The sequence below is a fragment of the Echinops telfairi genome, unplaced genomic scaffold, assembly GCF_000313985.2.
Source record: "Echinops telfairi isolate 266 unplaced genomic scaffold, ASM31398v2 ScPeMD7_18;HRSCAF=68, whole genome shotgun sequence".
Lineage (NCBI taxonomy): Eukaryota > Metazoa > Chordata > Mammalia > Afrosoricida > Tenrecidae > Echinops > Echinops telfairi.
The window spans coordinates 16,518,476-16,537,564 of NW_022103915.1; the positions used below are offsets into that span (position 1 = coordinate 16,518,476).

A 19,089-nucleotide genomic window follows, 5' to 3' on the forward strand; every position below is an offset into this window, starting at 1 on the left:
TGTGTGTATAGGGTTCACGGTGACACTGTGGATTAGGCATCGGGCTGCTACTCGCAGGGTTGGTAGTTCAAACCTGCCAGATATGACTGTGTGTTCTCACAAAGATTTCCAGTTTCAGAAATTATATATAAGGTTGCTATGAGTCAGCATCCACTCCATGCCCATGGTTTTGTTTGTTTGTTTTTTTCTGTACACACTCCAGGGCAATTTTGAAAAATGTTGTGATTATAATTCCAGAACCTCAGAAATTAATCGATGTGAATAAACAAGTAATGGAAAATTTCTTTGAGAATTACATACAACATAGGCAAAACTTTCATGCTCTAAAGATTCTTTGTGATTCAGATGATACAAAGGATACTTGCATTCAGCCTTTTAGAGAAGACACTCGAGTTCAAGTGATCTTAGCCATCAGGAGGACAGTGATCGCAATCAGAATGTAGGAGGGAGATGCTCTTTCTTTACACGACAGCTTTCTGATATGGCTACTTCTGCTGCTTCCAGGGTCTCATCTGTGTTCAAGTCTACACTTGTGGTTGACTGACTGTGGAGAGTCTGTTTGAGCCCACACTAGTTTCTTGAACATCAAAAGCAGAGTTCTGAGGAAGGCTTTGGGAATGATAAGCAGTGCATCCGAAAGACTTGTACTTCAAGTTGGCTCCTCCCCTTTTACCAGAGTTTATGCTTCATCAGAGCTTCTGCCATTGCCACCTCCACTACCCCTGCTTCTGGGGCCACACAGCCATCACCCATATCATTTTTGATGACCCTCCAGCCTTCTCCTATTACATCATTGACTTAAGTGAATACGTACTTATTTGGTCCTTGGATCAAAAGTGTGACAGAGCAGAGTTGCATTTCTCCATGAATATTGAACATTTCTTCTCCTGACCTGTACTCATAGACAAGTCCTACATGAGTCAAACAGTCAGAATTCAGGAGATTTAAAACACTTAGGGCCACCCCACCTCAGGCAAGCGCCATCTTCTCTCTGTTTCTCTTTTAGCTCTGCAGGGGCTCCCGTGCCTCCCTTTGCCAGCACACCTAGGGAAATGGGTTGATGTCCTTTGGATTAATAACAGTGAATATCTCATTGGAATCACCATAGAATTTCAGTTTCAGTTCTATATTGTTTTTCAACTCTCTCTTCAATGAGTTTTCTTTCACCTTTTACAGGAACTTGCTCTTAAACATAGAGAAGAAAGAAACGAGAAGAAATGGTTGCTTAAAGAGATGCAAACCAAAACTACAGTCAAATGTCAACTAGAAAACCCTATAATAGGGCACAAGCTGATGAGTTCTGTGGAAAGCAGGGCACACGGTGTCAAACGCATGTCTGAATATTGAGTTTTAAGAGTTGTTTGTATACTTAGATGTATGTGTTTCACAAATATTTTCTCCTCGTCTGTGGCTCATCTTTTCATTCTTTTAAGAATATGCTTCACAGAGTGGAATTTTAAATGTTAGTGAATTCAACTTATCGTTTTTTTTTTCTTGTATAGATTGTGATGATTTAAACTATACCTAAAAAGTCATCTCACCACTTTTCTGTCAGCTTAATGTCTTGTGTCGGCTTGCAAGTTGTGATGATACAGGAAGCTATGTCTGTCGGATTCTAAATACCAGCAGGGTCACGCAAAGAGAACTGTTCTCATCTGGATATCCAAACTAATAATAGACAATGAAAAAAGAAAGGCTGTCTACATCTGAGGAATTAGCCACTGGAACCATAAAGAATCGTAGAACATTGTCAAATATCGTGCCAAAAGATGGAACAAACTGTCCACTCCTGGAGGATTAGCCCCTGCAAATCTTAGGGATACTAGTGAAACATTGTCCGATATCGTACTGGAAGATGAGCCCCTGGGGAAGTTGGAAGGCTGAAGAAGAGCTGCTTTCTCAAAGTAGAGTCAATCATAACAATGCGGATGGAGTAAGGCTTTAAGAGCCTTCATTTGCTGCTAAGGGATGACTCCGAATGAGAAGAAACAGCTGAAAACATTTTTTGATAATTAGGACATGGAATGTACAAAGTATGAATATAGGGGAATCTGAAGTTGTTTAAATAAATTGGAAAGCATAAAGATAGATATCCTAGGCATTAATGAGTTAAAATGAGTTGGCATTGTCCACGTGGAGTCAGACAATCATGATTTACCATGCCAGGATTGAAAACTCAAAAAGAATACTTTCACATTCATGGTTAAAAAGAACATTTCAAGATCTATCTTGAAGTACAGTGCTGTCTGGGAAAAGGATAAAGCATAAAAACTTGCCAGGAAGTCCAGTGAATACGACTATTATTCAAATGTATGCACCAGGGCTAGTGATGAAGAAATTGAAAAATTCTACCACCATCTGAAGTATGAAATCGATGAACTCTGCAATCAAGATGCATTGATTAACGCTGGTGATTGGAATGCAAAAGGTGGAAACAGAGGAAGGGACAGTAGTTGGAAAACAAGGCCTTCATGATCAAAAAGATGCTGGAGATCACACGATAACATTTTGTAAGACCAGCGACATCCTCATTGCAAGTACCCTTTCCAACAACATAAAAGGTGACTGTGCACACGAACTTCACCAGATGGAAACCCTAGGAATCAAATTGACTACATCTGTGGGAAGATATGATGCAGAAGCTCAAGAGCAGCCAAAACAAGGCCAAGGGATCACTCTGGGACAGATAATCAGTTGCTGGTATGTAAGTTCAGGTTGCAGTTGAAGAAAATTCAAACAATTTCATATGAGTCAAAGTACAACCTTGAGTTTATCCCACAAGAGCTTTGAGAACATCTCAAGAATAAAGGCAGTGTCAGTTTTGGAAGCACGTCAATTGGCATTCTGTCAATGGATCCTTGATATTTGCTAATGCCTTCCGTGTATCTTTTCAATCTTCTCTTATATTTCCTGCTTCATTCAATAATTCCCTCCAAGCCTTCAATATCATAAATTGAGGTTTAAATTTTTTCTTCAGTCCTTTCATCTTGAAATCTGTTGAGTGTATTCTTTTCTTTCTTTCTTTCTTTCTTTCCTTCTTTGTAATCGTTTTATTAGGAGCTCATACAACTCATCACAATCCACACATACATCAATTGTGTAAGGCACATATGTACATTCATTGCCCTCATCATTCTCAAAACATTTCCTCTCCACTTAAGCCCCTGTCATCAGGTCTTCTTTTTTTCCCCATCCCTCCCGAGCCCCCCTCCCTCATGAGCCCTTGATAATTTATAAATTATTATTTTGTCATATCTTGCCATTTTGCTTTCTAACTCAAGGTGTTTGATCATATTTATCTTCGCCTGCTGCCCATTTGGAAAATTTGGTTCGGTTCTTTTAAGTCATCATTCTTCAATTTGTTTCAGCTACTCTATGTTCAAGAGCTCATTTCACACTTCTTCTGACATTTATTTTGGTCTTTTCTATTTTTTTAAATGTATGCTTTCTTCATGTATGACATTCTTGATGTCATCCTACAACTCATCTCATTTCCCATGACTAATGTTAAGTGCATCATATCTGTTTCTTGAGCTAGGCTCGGATTTCAGCTGGGGTATGTTTAAAGGTTGTATTTTGTCTCTATGGAATTGTTTTAATTTTCTTGTGCCTAAACTTACCTATGAGCAATTGAAGGTCTGTTCCATAGTGAACTCGTGACCTTGGTGGATGACATTGAGTTTCTCTATTACTTGTTCCCACAGATGTAGCCTATTTCTTCCCCTGTGTATTCCATCCAGCCAGGGTTGTGTGTTGCCATTTGTGTTGTTAAAAAGGGCGTTTCCAATGAAGAAGTCTTTGATCTTGCAAAATCATACCATGCACTCTCCAGCTTTGTTTCTATTACAAAATCCATAGTTTCTTACTGCTGATCCTTCGCAGCTTCCAGCATCCTTTCGAGCTGTGGTGCATAGCATCAAGCATCACAGCAACCCACACGCCAGCACAGTCCTGCCAACCGAGGAATGAATGGGGACGTCACCGCCTGTCCTCAAATACCTACAAGATATGACTAAAGCAGAGGGCCAGTGAAAACGAGGAAGGCGGTCAACAACATGGATTCACACAGTGCATGCAATGAAGGGCTCAAACATCGGAACAATGGTGAGGATGCGGCCGGGCTGGGTGGTGTTTTGCCCGGCTGTACACAGGGTTGTGAAGAGTTGTAGCCAACTAGATGGGGCCTAACGCCAACAGCATGTCTGCCTCTTCCCAGCTTCAGTGCTAACCTGAGACCAAACCGCAGCATTTTCCCTCTAGGTTGCTGTAACTCCTCCTAACTTCCCCTCCCCCACCTCCTCATGCTAACGTCCATGTTATTTCAAATAATGTAGAAGAGATCTAGCATTCGTTTGCTTATATCCCTTTCATGAGATCCTCTTGCCCTTTGCATAAACCACAAACTCTACACTGCGCTATGCAGCCTAGCCTGGGCTTTTTCTTTGTCTTTATGTTGCAGCAATTTCTTCCCCAGTCACTACCCATCAGCCACTTTGATTGCTTCATGTTAAGGCTAAAACAGGTCAAGGGTTTTTCCTCCTCTGGACATTTGTATTTCTGTCAATCTTCAAGTGCATTGTCTGTCATCACCGCAATTTCTCTTGCTATTCAGCTATTTTCCTAAGATAATAGCTAGGTTTGACCGTGTCTTAAACACATGTTTGTTTTAAAACATTTCTAGATATATTTGTTTCTTTAATATGTCAAATATGATCTTCTTTTAGTTAATAGCTATTGAGTAATTAGTTTTTTCTCAAGCACTGGTCTATTTTATACAACAACCCATTTTAGAGATGCAAAACCTATTCTATGAATAGATCAATATGGTTGGGAATTATTTGCACTATACTTATGGTTGCCAAATATCCAAGTAAACTAATATTTCAAATATTCAATATGGAATATATGAGAGCTCTCATTATCGTTAATACTGATGCTAAACCAACTAATAACATTGTAAATGCTTCCAATCTTCTTTACATAAATGAACTGGTTTAAACCTCACAGCAATTTCATGATCAGGGTTCATTTATTTAATCCTTCTTATTGATGAGCACACTGAAGGTTAGAGATGCTAAGTAATTTTCCCAGGTTGTTCAGGAATTGAGTCTAGAGACAGTTGAGTCTGAAAATCTGCACCTAAAATGCACATTGTTATGTTGTGGAATGATATTTTCAGGTAAAAGAAAAAAGAACCTCTTCACAAAAAACAGAGCAAGGAGAGTTTGTGACTGGACCTATTTGATATATGCATGTGGGTACAGAAAACAGTCTAAGATGATATTTTAAAAACTTAATAGTGGTTGTTCTGTGAAATGTTAGGAATGGGCTACAAAGGGATCCTTAGCCTCATCCACAAGGCTTAAACACTTAGATTTGTAGCATAAATGTATTCATATTTCTTTTATGATACAAGTATTAAAGGGAAAGCTCACTTTTATATGAACTGTAAATGCAGGATTTGGGCTTGTTTTGGGTTTCACCATTTAGGCGTGACCATGTGATCATCGACTGCTTCTGGTCCTCATTCTACTGGTATATTTTCTGGAAAATATTCCTGTTCCCTCTCATTCACCTGCAAATCTTACAATCTTGTGAGAAGCAGGCAGGTTTAAATGCATTACCCATTTTAGAGGGAAATGTCGCTTCGCATTTCTGTGCACACATTTTTATAATGGCAGACGAGGGGCTTACTTTCAGCTGAGGAAAGCAGGTGGCCCAGCCTTCCTCTCTATCCGGTGCTAAAGCATCCTGATGACATTTTGTCAGCAGCCAGGGCACTGGTGGCCCACCGTGTTTACAACTGTGTCCACATGGAAGGTAAGCTCTCCTCCAGTGCATCTTGAGGGGCATTATGTAGGAATAGTTTACACAGTGGATGGAAATGCCAATGGGTACTAACCAAGACTTACAGGGCAATCAACCCTTCCGGACCCATGTTGTTCTCTGGGACGCCAGACTCTATGAAGAAAGAAGGGCATGGAACACTTTATGCCCATTTTCCAGATGAGAAAATTGAGATTAAGGAAGGTAACATGGTTTATCTGTTGTTCCAGCAGTGAACAAACTAAGATAGAAAGGTGTATTTTCTAACTTCAAATGCTTTGATATTTTTCTCTATCCTATATTGGCTGCCAAGCTCTTTCAGGCTTGACCAGAGGCTCTTAGGCATTTGCATAGACTATAAATTGCATTTTACACATTTTATAATTTGTAATAAGCCTGACGAGTCATTGGGACCCCTAATTTTAGGGAGCAAAAGTGAGGCTCCAGTGAATAAACTCCACTGTGAGTGAATGCTTGCTGACACTTTAGTTAAAGGGATCTTTTGTACCATTTGACTTCTGGTGTTTATATTAGATGTGGAAGTTAAAGAGAAATACCACTTTGGGGAAACATTAAAATGCTACAGATGAGTTTCCCTTTATTTAACTTACTGCCATCTTTCTTGGGATCCTATAAATGTCCTCGTCTCGCCTTTTAGGAACGCACGTATGTTTTCTTTTGCTTCGTGGGATGTGACAGGTGGGACTCTGAAGAAACATCTTGGGATTGTCTTATATATGCAAAAGAAATCCTGATTGTGCACTGTCAACTTTGGGAGAATCCCCCGGGGGGGTTTTGGCTTTCCTTCCCTCGTATGTCCGTTCACAACTAGGTACTATCTTGCCTTTGAATGTGTAACGCACTTCAGAAGGTAAGCCTTGCATTTTGGGTAAGGCTGATGGGTAGTTGGTTTATAAATACTGATCTGTCATCTACAGGGTTGGGACTCTTACCCTTTTGCCTCTGTTGTGACCCGAGAGCCACACAGATGGGAGAAGAGTTTGAGCACTCCCAAGCACACGCATGTTAGTGCTTATTGTCACACCACGTGCATCTTATTCCTCTTCCACGTAGAGAACCAATAAAATGATAGGCATACTTTGGAGAGAGCTTTCGCCTCCCTATTATCAGCCCTCAAACACTCCGCTTCTCAAAGGAACATGTGTTCTTGGTTGAAATATAAACCGTGCTTACTATGTAAAAGCAATTTCAAACGATCGCGAGTGAACACACAGGCTTATTGAAAACAAGGAGTCCTCAAGCATCGCTTCTGAAAATTGCAGGTTTACCAGCCTGTCAGCTTCCTATGTTCCTACTTCCTCCTCACTCCCCCTCCTTCCAGAATATTCATCCAGCAGGTAAGGCCTGCATAAAAAGAAGAAATGCGTCAAGGTAGTCTCCTCTGGTGGATTGTAACTCCTTAAACTCACCTTTAATCAACTCCAGACGCAGACGTTCTCTACAGAGTTAGATCTCTTTCTGTGACAGCACATGAGCCCACCTTGGTGACTTAAAGGAGCCCACATTTACTGAAGAACTGCAGTTCTTCAGGCGAGAAGTCCAACACAAATCCCGTGGGGTTGAGATCAGGGTTGAGAAAGGCTGGGTTTCTTTCTGGACACTCTAAAAGAGAATAGATTCCCTCACCTTTTAAAACTTCCAAAAAAATGAAAAGGTTCATTGCCATAAAATTCACCAGGAAAAAAAAAAAAGGAATGTAAAGAAAAACCCACCAAACAAAAACAAAAACACCCCACTGCCATTGAGTCAACTGTGCCTCAAAGACCCCCTGGGGTAGAAACGCCTCTATGGATTTCTGCAACTGTGAGTCTTTATGGGAAGAGAAAGCCCTGTGCTTCCCAGCACTGTAGCTGGTGAGGTTGCACAAGGCGCCTCCTGGTGGTTAGTAGGTCACTATGCAGCCACCATGTCATCAGAGCTCCTGTGTATTTCACATTCCACAATTCAATAGTTTGATCATCTGAAGGAGAGTTGTGTCATCATCACCACAATCAATTTTAGAACTTTTTCTGCTTACTTGTGCTCATTTTCTCTAACTCCGTATTTCCCTCCAACTCCCCTGCCAGGCTCCTTGGTAATTATTAATCCAGTTGACTGTCCTTATAGATTTACTTACCCTGGATTTCACATACAGAAAGTCATACAAAACACAGACAGGAAACAAACAAACAAAGCAAGGATAACAAGACGAAACAGAACCCCAGTGATAAAAAACCACAACATATTAAAAACGGAAACAAATTTAAAATCAATCAAGAGGGAAATCGCATGATAGGGTACTACGGTTTAACCTAGTGACATCATCCATAATTTCCGTTACAATGTTCTCTGTTTGAGAGCGAGGCTATTCACGTCCCTGCACTATGATTGAAGGGGATTAGCCAGAGGCTTAATTCATGTGGAGACCCTTTGAAAGGATTTTGGGCTTCCACATCTATAGCCTTCTTCAAACTTAGTGTTCATAGTTTAAGCCCTGTTACTACTATGTCCTTTGGGTCTCATTATTTTTAATTCTTGGATCACATGGGCTGATGTGCTTCTTTCATGTGAATTTAGTTGATGCCTCACTTAGATGGCTACTTGTTTTAGGACAAGCCTTTCACATTCCAGATGCGATTCTTTCTAATATCCAGGTACCATCTTGTATTTTCACCACACTTTTCTATAGGTGCTATAGCACCCACATCTTCAGTAATCTCTTCATGACAGCATCTGGTAGGAGCATTTCATAAGAACTAATTGTTTTTAGGTTAAAGTTACAAATAAGTGGGAACCAATTTATATATACATTGTTTACATATGTCTCTGGTTCACTTTGCAGAGAAAATTATTATTTTTATAAAAAAGAAATAAAATATATTAAATCATCCCCATGGGGCATAAGGTAATTCTATTGATAATATTGATTTAGCCAATGGTTTATAATTTAAAACACTGTTGAGAGAAAGAATTGCACATGACTTCAGACTGCAATGCATGACTATTGACTTGTCCAGATTGATAGCTTCAATGGCGGGGCACTATTTTCATGAACAATGAGGGTTGGGGATAGGGTAAAACTTTGAGTAACATTCATTCACAAAGACCACCATGCTTGCCAGATTAACATATGCCAGAAAAAATCAAAGATAACTTTAAAATAGTAAATATATGGTAGTATCAGGCCACCATTCATTGGGTACCCTCACAGCAAGAGATCAGAACCAAAGTCTAACCACCACCAATCCCATAAGCTTGGGATAGCCGTTGTCTCAGCCTTAAGTGCAAGGGAGGTTGCTTAAATCTACCACACGTGAGTTTAAGGTAAAGCTCAGTTGGGTTCCACGTTGGTGGGTTTCCACATTGAGTCCTTCTGATGTAGCCTATGAAGGATGCTGTGCACCCAGAAAGGACAGAGTTTAAAGTCCCAGTTGTCTATCACACATGGTCTGGATCATGAAGAGCTCGATATAAGCTAGGTCAAAAGTGTTAAATTAGGAACTTGGTACCGGGAATATGCTCTCTCCCTTTGGGTTCTATATAAGCATCCTCAAGTAGTTTTGGTTCCCCACCCAGTTAATCCACCAGCAAACATGTAATCCCCTTCTCGGAGCCAGACACGCCCCTCCTCACCTCCCTACCCCAGCCAAATCTTGACTTGGATTACCAATTTTGAGCTAACCTCAGAAAAATGTATGGTAGCAACTCATTAGTCTTCTTCCAACCCGCTCATCTCCCAGCTGAGGTGAGATCTCCTTTCTGAAAGAGGTTTGTAAGATGTACAAATAAAGGGGGTGATATATGGTTCGTGGGCATTGGGCAGGCTCACCACCTCATAGTTGAGAGACTAGATTAGAACATTCAGTGTCCTGAGAGCAGAACCTAGTCTTCATCTCACTGTTTAAAAGCTGTGTTGTGGTGGACTCATACAGTATTTGTCCTTTCGTGATTGACTAACTTCACTCAGCACGATGGTTTCCAAGTCCATCCATATTATGATGGATGCATATCATGGCTTCCTCGCTGTTTTGTAGGGAAGCATAGGATTCCATTGTGTGCATGTCCAGAGGTTTCTGCTGATGGGCATTTGGGCTGCGTCCAGCTACTTGCTATTGTGAACTGTGCTTCAGTGCACATGACAGATCGCAGGTCTTTTCGTGTTCTGGCTCTTATTTCTGTGGGGTAGATGCCCAGCAGAGGTATTGCTGGGTTGTATGGTATTTCTAGTCCCAGTTGTTTTAGGTCTCACCATATCAAAGCTGTCTATATTCCTTAGTTCATGGCACAACTTCTCCATCTCCAACACGAGCAATATGACAGCTCTGATTTTGTTCCTTTCTCTTTCTCTCTCTCTTGTGCCTCATTCTTACATTTAAAACTCGCTATCATTTGGTTGATTCCCGCTCACAGTGGTCCTATAGGATGGAGTAGGACTGCTCCTTAGGGTTTCTGAGACTGTAAATCTTGATAGGAGCAGCCAGTCTCATCTTCCAACTGAGGAGTGGCTGGTGGGTATGAGCCACTGACTGGCCTTGCAGGTAGAAGCCCGATGCTTAATCCACAGCAACACCAGCACTCCTCTCCTATCGAGGAACCCATGATTTCATTGAGTGTACTCACTTAAACCAGGTTGGTCTTCGTAATTCTGAATCAGTGGATTTACAACCTTAATTCTATCTAAGACCTTAATTCCCCTTTGTCATGTAAACAAACACATTCAGAGATTTTAGAGATTAGAAGGGTGGAGTTCAGAGGGACCATCAGTCTGTCTTTCATAATGATCTTTCCAAAGTCTTCCTTTTTCTGGGCTATGCCTCCCCATTCTCGTTCCTCACATGGCATGGTATTAAATGTACACCCTTCTGGTTGCTTTCCCATTCATTGGCTTTTATTCAGTCATTATACATTGGGGCTTACTATGAGTCAAATAGTGTTTTAGGTGTTGAAACATTAATATCTAGGACAGGGGACCCCAAGGAACAAGGACAAGGCCAGAGACAGAGGGTATATGCAGTTCTGTTGTTGGCTGAGCTCACCTGGTGACAGCTGTGGAGATTCGTGTACAAGAGATTAGGGAGAGTTCTGAGGATCAACACGTGTGCAAGGAAAGAGGCAAAAACAAGAACAGGCAGAGAAAAAAGTCAAGCTTTGGTGGAATGTCATCTGAAACCTCATGAATGTTCCATGTTGGGACAGGGATAGAGGGCCTTTGTGAATCCACCAATACTTCTCTAAGGGCCATCCCTGAAGTAGGTATAACTGGTGGGAGGCTGTTCTTTTTAGCAGAGGCCATGCCTGGAGGAGGATATGTACCGGCAGCACTCAAGCAAATGGGCTAACCTGCCTTTCCTTTCTCACATGTTAAATGAGTCCATCTTGTACCTCTAGTTCTGTAGAAGCTTCTAGTAAAGGCATCTTCCTGGGTCTGTCAGATGAGTGTCAAGGAAGTGGCTTTGTTTCGTCAGTCAGTGGTTGATGTTGCTAAGAACTGACTTGGAGTGGTAGTTAGATGATTTCATGTGAACTTGAAAACCTATGAAAGTGTAGGCGTGGAATACCGCTTGTCAATCAGGTCACAGCCTGATGATGCCCCCTTGGGGGTGTGGACTTTTTAGAAGCAGGGGTTTCTGGGAACCTCCCTCTCTCTGTGCCCCTTGAGCTTCCTGTGTGCTGGGACTCTGAAACTGATCCTGAGAGCTGCTGGTGACCTGTTATGCTTCCACTCACCTTGGATCCACATGCATCTGCATCCACCTGCCTGTGATCTTCCTGCATTCTGCATTATTATTTGCATGTGGCTGTTTGAGTCTAAGGACTTGAGATAGACTGAGCTGGGATGCCTTCTTCAGATATAATTAGGTCTTGATATAAAGCTCTTTCATATATATAGATGAGTGTCTCTGGATTTGTTTCTTTATCCAATGCTGCCTAACACACCTGGCATTCAAAGCTCACATTTGCTCATATGGAACATAATCTCACAGACAGAAATACCAGACAGGGTCATTATGACTATAATAGATAAAGGAAATAAGTCTACTTTGTAATTATATCTATTATTGAATCAGATAAAAATGAAGATACTGTCCAAACCACAAAATGATTAAACATTTCTTGTCTTAGCTAATATGAGTGAATTTAAAAGATGTGTATATATAGCTTTAGCTTTACTTTGTTCATGCTGTTTTCCATATAAACCCTTATAGGCTCATTAATCCTGGGTTTCATATACTGAGAAATGGAAAAACATATAACAAAAATTTAAGAGGGTGACTCCCAATGACATAATATACCTCAGATAAAGTCCAATGTGAACAAACATTAAAAAAAAAAAAGAACCAGAAAATGTCGAAAACCAGATCAGGCCTAACATGCATTAGAGGGGATCAACTAGTAAGGTTTTAACTGTCCACGTCGGTGCATCCCTGTGATGTTCTATACTCATCTCTCCAATGTACTCTGGGTACCACTTTCCTCCCGTTCCTCAATGATGGATGGAGGGAGATCACTGGAGGCTTATTTCCTATGTAGTTCCCACAAAAGTGTCTTGGGCTCCCACTGTCTGCAAACCAGATTCTTACAATTTAGGTTCTGATACTAATCCATCCTTTGACTTCAGATTATATTATTTAAAATCCTATGGCAATTCTTGTTGGTGGGCTTCTTCCATGGGGACTTAGTTGACATCTCACTGAGATGGCTGCTTTTTTGGAAACAGCCTTTAAGACTCCAGATGCTATTTTATCTGATGAGAGGGCACCATTTAATGTCTTCACCACACTTTGCTATAGCATCCATATCTTCCGTGTTCCCTTCCCAAAGGCAAGTATCGAACTAATTGTTCTTAAATTAGAACTAGGATTTAGTGCAAGCCCAAATCCCATTCCTGGATCTTTTTTTTTTTTTTAATTTGCCTTTGGTTCCCTTCAAAACTTCCTTGTTAATTTGTGGTAGAGATTCTTCTCAATAATCCCCCTAAGTCATAATTACCTTCCATTAATATTAAGACTGTAACTCTATGGGAGTAGCAAGTCCCATTTTCTCTTGTTGAGTGGCTCGTGGTTTGAACTGCTGACCTTGTGATTAGCAGCTCAATATACAACCCACTACACCAAATTCTCTCTTGAGAAGAGACTGGGCCTGTCCCATAATACCTAAATATGTGTTTGCTAAAGGCAGGTTTTATTTGCCTTTGAATTACCAGTGCTTTGAACAACAAGTAATATATATTTATTTATTTATTTGGATGAATATTAGTATGCTCAAAGTGTGTTTGTAGAATATATCCATTGATGTGTGAATAAGCAAATTGACTGTTCTAAAAGGCTTAAAGACATTTTAGGTATGAGATTATAGTAAAGACAAAGGAACAGAATAACTTTATGAAAATCAAAGTCAGATTATAGACTCTCAGGGAGTTAAGAGATTGAGTTATATAACATGATAAATTGTTTGCTGTTTTCTAAAAAAAACCCACTATATTATCTAAAGCAGAGGAGTCATTAAAGTAGTTTAGCTTATGAGGTAGTTAGTTTATTGTGCCAACCTGGCCGATAAACACAGGTGGGGTTAATCGAGCGGAGGGATAAATGGCTCCATGAGCCTCGCCTTTCTAGTTCTCGGGTCTCTTGTTTCTGATGGTCAGACCAGGGTGCAGCTGCCTTAGGCAGTTCCCTGCTTCAGCTTGCAAGGCTCACTTCCTGCAAGTCATCCTCAAGGTGAAGCAGTGTGGACCTACCCCTATGCAGCCCTGGGTGCTGGAGCAGCCATGTGGAGACCCCTGCCAGTGCTGAGATGCTGACACGTTCACGGATTCTGCTTTCCTTCTGCAGTTGGCATCATAGTGTGTGTTTTGTGAGATGGAGGAGAATTTTGTGAATTGGTGTCGGACATATGAGCTAATATTGGACTTGTGGGCTTGGACAGCACTGTGTTGGGATGTTTTCTTGATGTGCACTTAACCTTTATATAAAACTCTCTCTTATACATGAGTTTCTGTGGATTTGTTTCTCTAATGTACCCAGAGTAACACAGCTTATACCACTCTCTCTTACATGGTGACGGAAGTTAGGAGAGTGGGGTGGGAATGGAAGAGAAGAAACTTTCCAGGTCAGGTTTGATTGGCTAAGAGGGTGGTGCAAGGACTACTAATTTTCATCTGAAAAAAAATTGGGTGATTAAAGACTCATCATTGACCAGATAAGGGTAGTGCAGCTTCTGCCATGATTTTCTTGGGGAATTAGGTACTTTATATTGTCCTTGGCTTGCTTGATTGGGATGCCTCATCTCAGGAGAGTCTGGGGCCCTCTGAGACTATGGCTCTGTGCACTGTGTGGATCCTGATCACTGAATCAGTTTCCCTTTGATGACTGAGCCCTGAAAAAAAATTGCTTTCTTTGAATGACAACAGGCAGAAGAGGCAGGCTGAGTACTCTTGGTGATCACAGCTGCCGGAGCATCTGAGCAACCACACGGGGGCTTGAGGAAGCTTTTGGTTACCAGTCATGGGGCTTTGTAGACAGAGGAGTGGGGAAAGTGCATGGATCCAGGTGAATAGCTCAGCAACTTGCCATTCCCACATGCCCCGCTTTCTTTTGATCCTTACCACCTCAAGCACATATTCAACAGAGAAGGGCTTTGATTAAACGGAAAAGTGGGTCAGGTAGTTTTGATAAACCTAGACTTTTTTCATGTCCCCTTTGTTTTCCTTCATTCAGTTTCCAGAATTTCAGTGCACACCCAACCCTGCTTTTGCTTGAGTAATGCCAGCTCTGACGACTTTATCTGTTAAATTAATTGACATAGTGGGAACTGATCATCAGGTTAAATTTCTAAAAGAGGTTCATAATTTTCCAGGATGTCAGGGAATAACTGTCGGTGGAATTCAGCCATTTCTAGTGGGGCATGGAAGGGCATGCAGGTCTTTTAACGTCTTGGCCTTTCCTTTGCCCTCCGAATGATAACTAAAATCCTGGTCAACCGTGAAGGGCAGGAGCCTGAGCCCACCATTATGATAGGATTTTGACAAAATTATTTCAGGGGGAAAAAAAGAAATATTTAAACTAAGTTTATTTAGAAGAGAAGGACGGGAGCAATCTTTCTGAGCCTCAACAACCAGAATTTATAAGAATTTAAGCCCATGAAGAGTCTAGGATCTGCTCTATAAAAATTGATTCTGCTATTTTAACTTGCTTCCTGGGGTCATTTTAATTATATCTGAAAAATGAGCTATGAGAGGCAAATGAATTAAATTTCCTTTTATAAGTAATTATAATGCAAATTTCAAACTGTTACACTCCGTTTTCTAGAAATGACTTGGATGACAGTTTCTCTCTCTCTCTTTATTTTCACTATTTTTCACCCCCTGCTCATTTAGGAAAAGATGAAGTGATTAAGTAGACAGGGAAAGGCAATAATAGAAAGTTAAATGTAAAAGGCAGCTTCATTTCCTTGTTGCTCTGAACGATAAGGGTGCGGTGTGGGTTCTCACCCCACATTTTGTCAAAGTAGCTTAATAATGAGAGACTCCAATACCTGGCTGAAATTTCCCTTCTTTTTTCAAAATAAACTTATTTTAAAAATTATACAGATTTACCCCACCCCGTGTACTTAGAAACTAGGCTCCTTAAATCTTCTATAAATGTAAACAAAGGAAATAGCATTTGTTTTTGATCATGACTTTTTTTAAAGAGATTGTTGTCTCTTTAAGGTCCAATTGACCATAGCACAACCCGCACATTATTTTATCAGCAGAAAAAACTATTCTTAACATTTGCTTTGTCCCTGACATAGATAAAATATATAGAATTCATTTTTTAAAATGTGACATATATCCATTCATGAGAAGGAAGATTATTCTTGTCATTTAATTTTTTTAATGAAATCATTTTATTGGGGGCTCGTACAACTGTTATCACAATCCACACATAAATCCATTGTGTCAAGCACTCTTGTATATTTGTTTCCCTTATCATTCTCAAAACATCTGCTTTCTACTTGAGCCCCTGGCATCCACTCCGCAATTTACCCCCTCCCTCCTTGATACCCCCTCCCCCATGAACACTTGATAATTTTTAAATTATAATTATTTTGTCATATCTTACACCTTCTGACGTCTTCCTTCACCCACTTTTCTGTTGTCCATCCCCCGGGGAGGGGGTTATATGTAGATGTTTGTTATTATGTTCCCCCTTCTCCCTCACCTTCCCTTCACCCTCCTGGTATCGCCACTCTCACCACTGGTCCTGAAGGGATCATCCGTCCTGGATTTCCTGTGTTTCTAGTTCCTATCTGTACCAGTGTACACCCTCCAATCCAGCCGGATTTGTAAGGTAGAATAGGGATCATGATAGTGGGGAAGGGGTGGGGGAGGAAGCATTCAAAAACTAGAGGAAAGTTGTATGTTTCATCATTGCTGCAGTGCAACCTGACTGGCCGTCTCCTCCCTGAGATTCCCTCTGTAAGAGGATGTCCAGTTGCTTACAGATGGGCTTTGGGTCCACACTCTGCACTCCCCCTCATTCACAATGTTATGATTTTTTGTTTTTTGATGCCTGATATCTCATCCCTTCGACACCTCTTGATCACACCAGCTGATGTACTTCTTCCATGTGGGCTTTGCTGTTTCTCAGTTAGATGGTCGCCTGTTTATCTTCAAGCCTTTAAGGCCCCAGAGTCTATATATTTTGATACCTGGGCACCATCACCTTTCTTCACCACATTTGGTAATTCATCCGCTTGGTCTTCAGTGATCGTGTTATCATTTAATTTCTTAGACATCTTTGCTACTCAGCCTATGGGAAGTGCCCAGGAGGTTGGTAGCAATGAAGAATTTCCGACCTTATTGCCCTGCCCTGCACCCCTGCCATAAAATATCACCAAACTCACTAGCTTCAAGCTGATTCCAAGGCCACAGGACGGAGTAGAACTGTCCTCCGCCCCTACTCCACCTAGGGTGCCCCAAACTGTAATGTTTATGGAACCAGGTGGCCTCATGTTTCTCTCCTGGAGCAGCTGTTGGGTATAAACCTCCGATTATTTTGTTTAGCAGAAAGATACCATGGTCACTCCTATGAAAGATAAACATTTGAGAAACACAGGTACAGACGATCCTTGCTGCTGTTTTTGTTAGCTGCCATTGACTCGGCTCACATAGGGCAGCCACCTCATGCAGAGTAGAACAAAATGCTGTCTGGTCCTGGGTCTTCCCCATGAGTCATTGCAGTCTACAGGACGTTCACTGGCTGATGGCAGAAGTTTCCAAGCCTTTTGTTTTAGTCCATCTTAGCCTGGCGATTCAGCTGAAACCTGTAGATATCAAGGCCACACATAACCTCCACTGACAGATGGAAGGCAATTGTGGCTGAGGTGAATTTGCCAGTCATTGAACCTAAGTCTTCCTCAGGCGAGGTGAGAAACCCACGAATGGGCTCTCACTGCCCTCTAGAATATTCTGTTGTTCAGTACTGTCCAGGCGTTTCCAACTCAGAGCAACCCCTGGGTGCAACAGAATGAATCAGCACCCACTCTTGCACCATCCTCACAATTATTCTTACATTTCAGCTCATTGCTGTAGCAACTGTATCAATCCATCTTTAGACAGCCTTCCTTTTGCTGCCCCTCTACTTTACCAAGCGTGATGCCTTTTCCAGAGTCCAGTGTATCCAAGGTACATGAGACAAAGTCCTGACATCTTTGCCTCTAAGGAGCATTCTGGCTGTACTTCTTCCCACACGGATTTTTTTGTTCTTTTGACAGTCTATGATACTTTCAATATTCTTTTCCAGCCAGGTGGTATAGTAATTACCATTGGGCTGCTAGCCACACGGTCAGTGGTTAAAATTACCAGCTGCTCTGCGGGAGGAAGATGATATTTTTTTGTTTTTCCCCTCCTCTAAAGAATTACAGTCTCAGAAACCCACAGAAGTAGTTCTACCTTATCGTACAGAGTCACTATGAGTCAAAATGGACACGATAGCAGTGAGTTTGGCTTGAAATTTTCTTGGCTCCTATTATTACTTCGTTTTTCTTTTGCTTACTCGAGTAAATAGTTTTATATCAGCCAGAGTAAGTATCTTAGTGCAAAACAGCTCCAAATACCAGTAGTTGAACAACATTTGCTTATTTCTTACACATGTCTTAGTCCATTATGGTCTGGGTTAAGGGGTAAGGGGAACCATTGTTGGATGCAATCATTTCCGGTCCAGTGTGCTTTTAAATATTGGCATTCTAAGGTGAGATGATGCAAAGTTCTTCATTTGACCTCTAATTCTGAGATCCACTGAAGAAATAACAAGGACACAGAATCCTACATGAGGCCATTTTGTGGCCAGTCATGGATGGCCCTATCTGGTTGCAAGAGAGGCTTGAAAATTACATCTTCTGCAAAGGAAGACGAGTAAATGGTTATGGCGAACTTTTAGTCATTCTCTGCTTTGCTTATTTATCCATTCTTCAGGATCTACCCCAACATTTCCTCTTCCTGGACTACTTTTGACCGCAGTACACCTCCCACTTCCACATTCCTATGGCATCTATTCTATAGTTTTGTAATTTACATTTCCCTTTAATATTCTCTTATGGCATCTGTTCAGGAGTGTCTGTCTTATATTACATTAGAATTTTGAAGTTCTTTTACAAAGGTCACACAATTTTACTTTTGCTTTTTGTAAACTCTATAGAGTAAGGCTTTTAAACATGCAATGGGAATGTTGCCATGATAGTGGGGGGAGGAAGCATTAAAATATAGAGGAGTGTTGTGTGTTTTCCCGGTGTTATACTGTACTCTGGCTGAGTCGTCCCTTCCATGTGTCCCTTCTGTGAGGCAGTTTCCAATTATCAACAGATGGGCTTTGGGTATCCACTCTGACCCCTTTCCTTCACAACAACATGATTGTTTGTTTTTGATTTTCTGATACCTGATCCAGTCAACACCTCATGATCACACAGGCTGGTCAGCTTCTTCCATGTGGACTGTGTTGCTTCCCTGCTCAATAGCCTGCTAGAAGTTGTTTAACTTCAAGCCTGTTGCTTCCCTGCTGAAAGTTATTTAACTTTAAGCCTTTATAGATTATATATCGTTCAATAGCTGGGCACCATTAGCCTTCTTCTCCACATTTGCTTTTGTACCCATTTCGTCTTCAGTAACCATGTTTGGAAGGTGAGTATCTCATAGTGCCATATTATTAGACCAAAATTTTCTTGTGTTGAGGGAAGATTTAAATAGAGACCAAAGTCTGTCTGCTACTTATTGCTTTACCATAT

At 41.0% G+C, this 19,089-nt stretch overlaps 1 pseudogene; it reads right to left on the bottom strand.

The window, feature by feature from the left end:
• Positions 1 to 524: 524 nt before the first annotated feature.
• Positions 525 to 16,605, bottom strand: LOC115868747 (annotated as a pseudogene).
• Between the last annotated feature and the right edge of the window lie 2,484 nt (positions 16,606 to 19,089).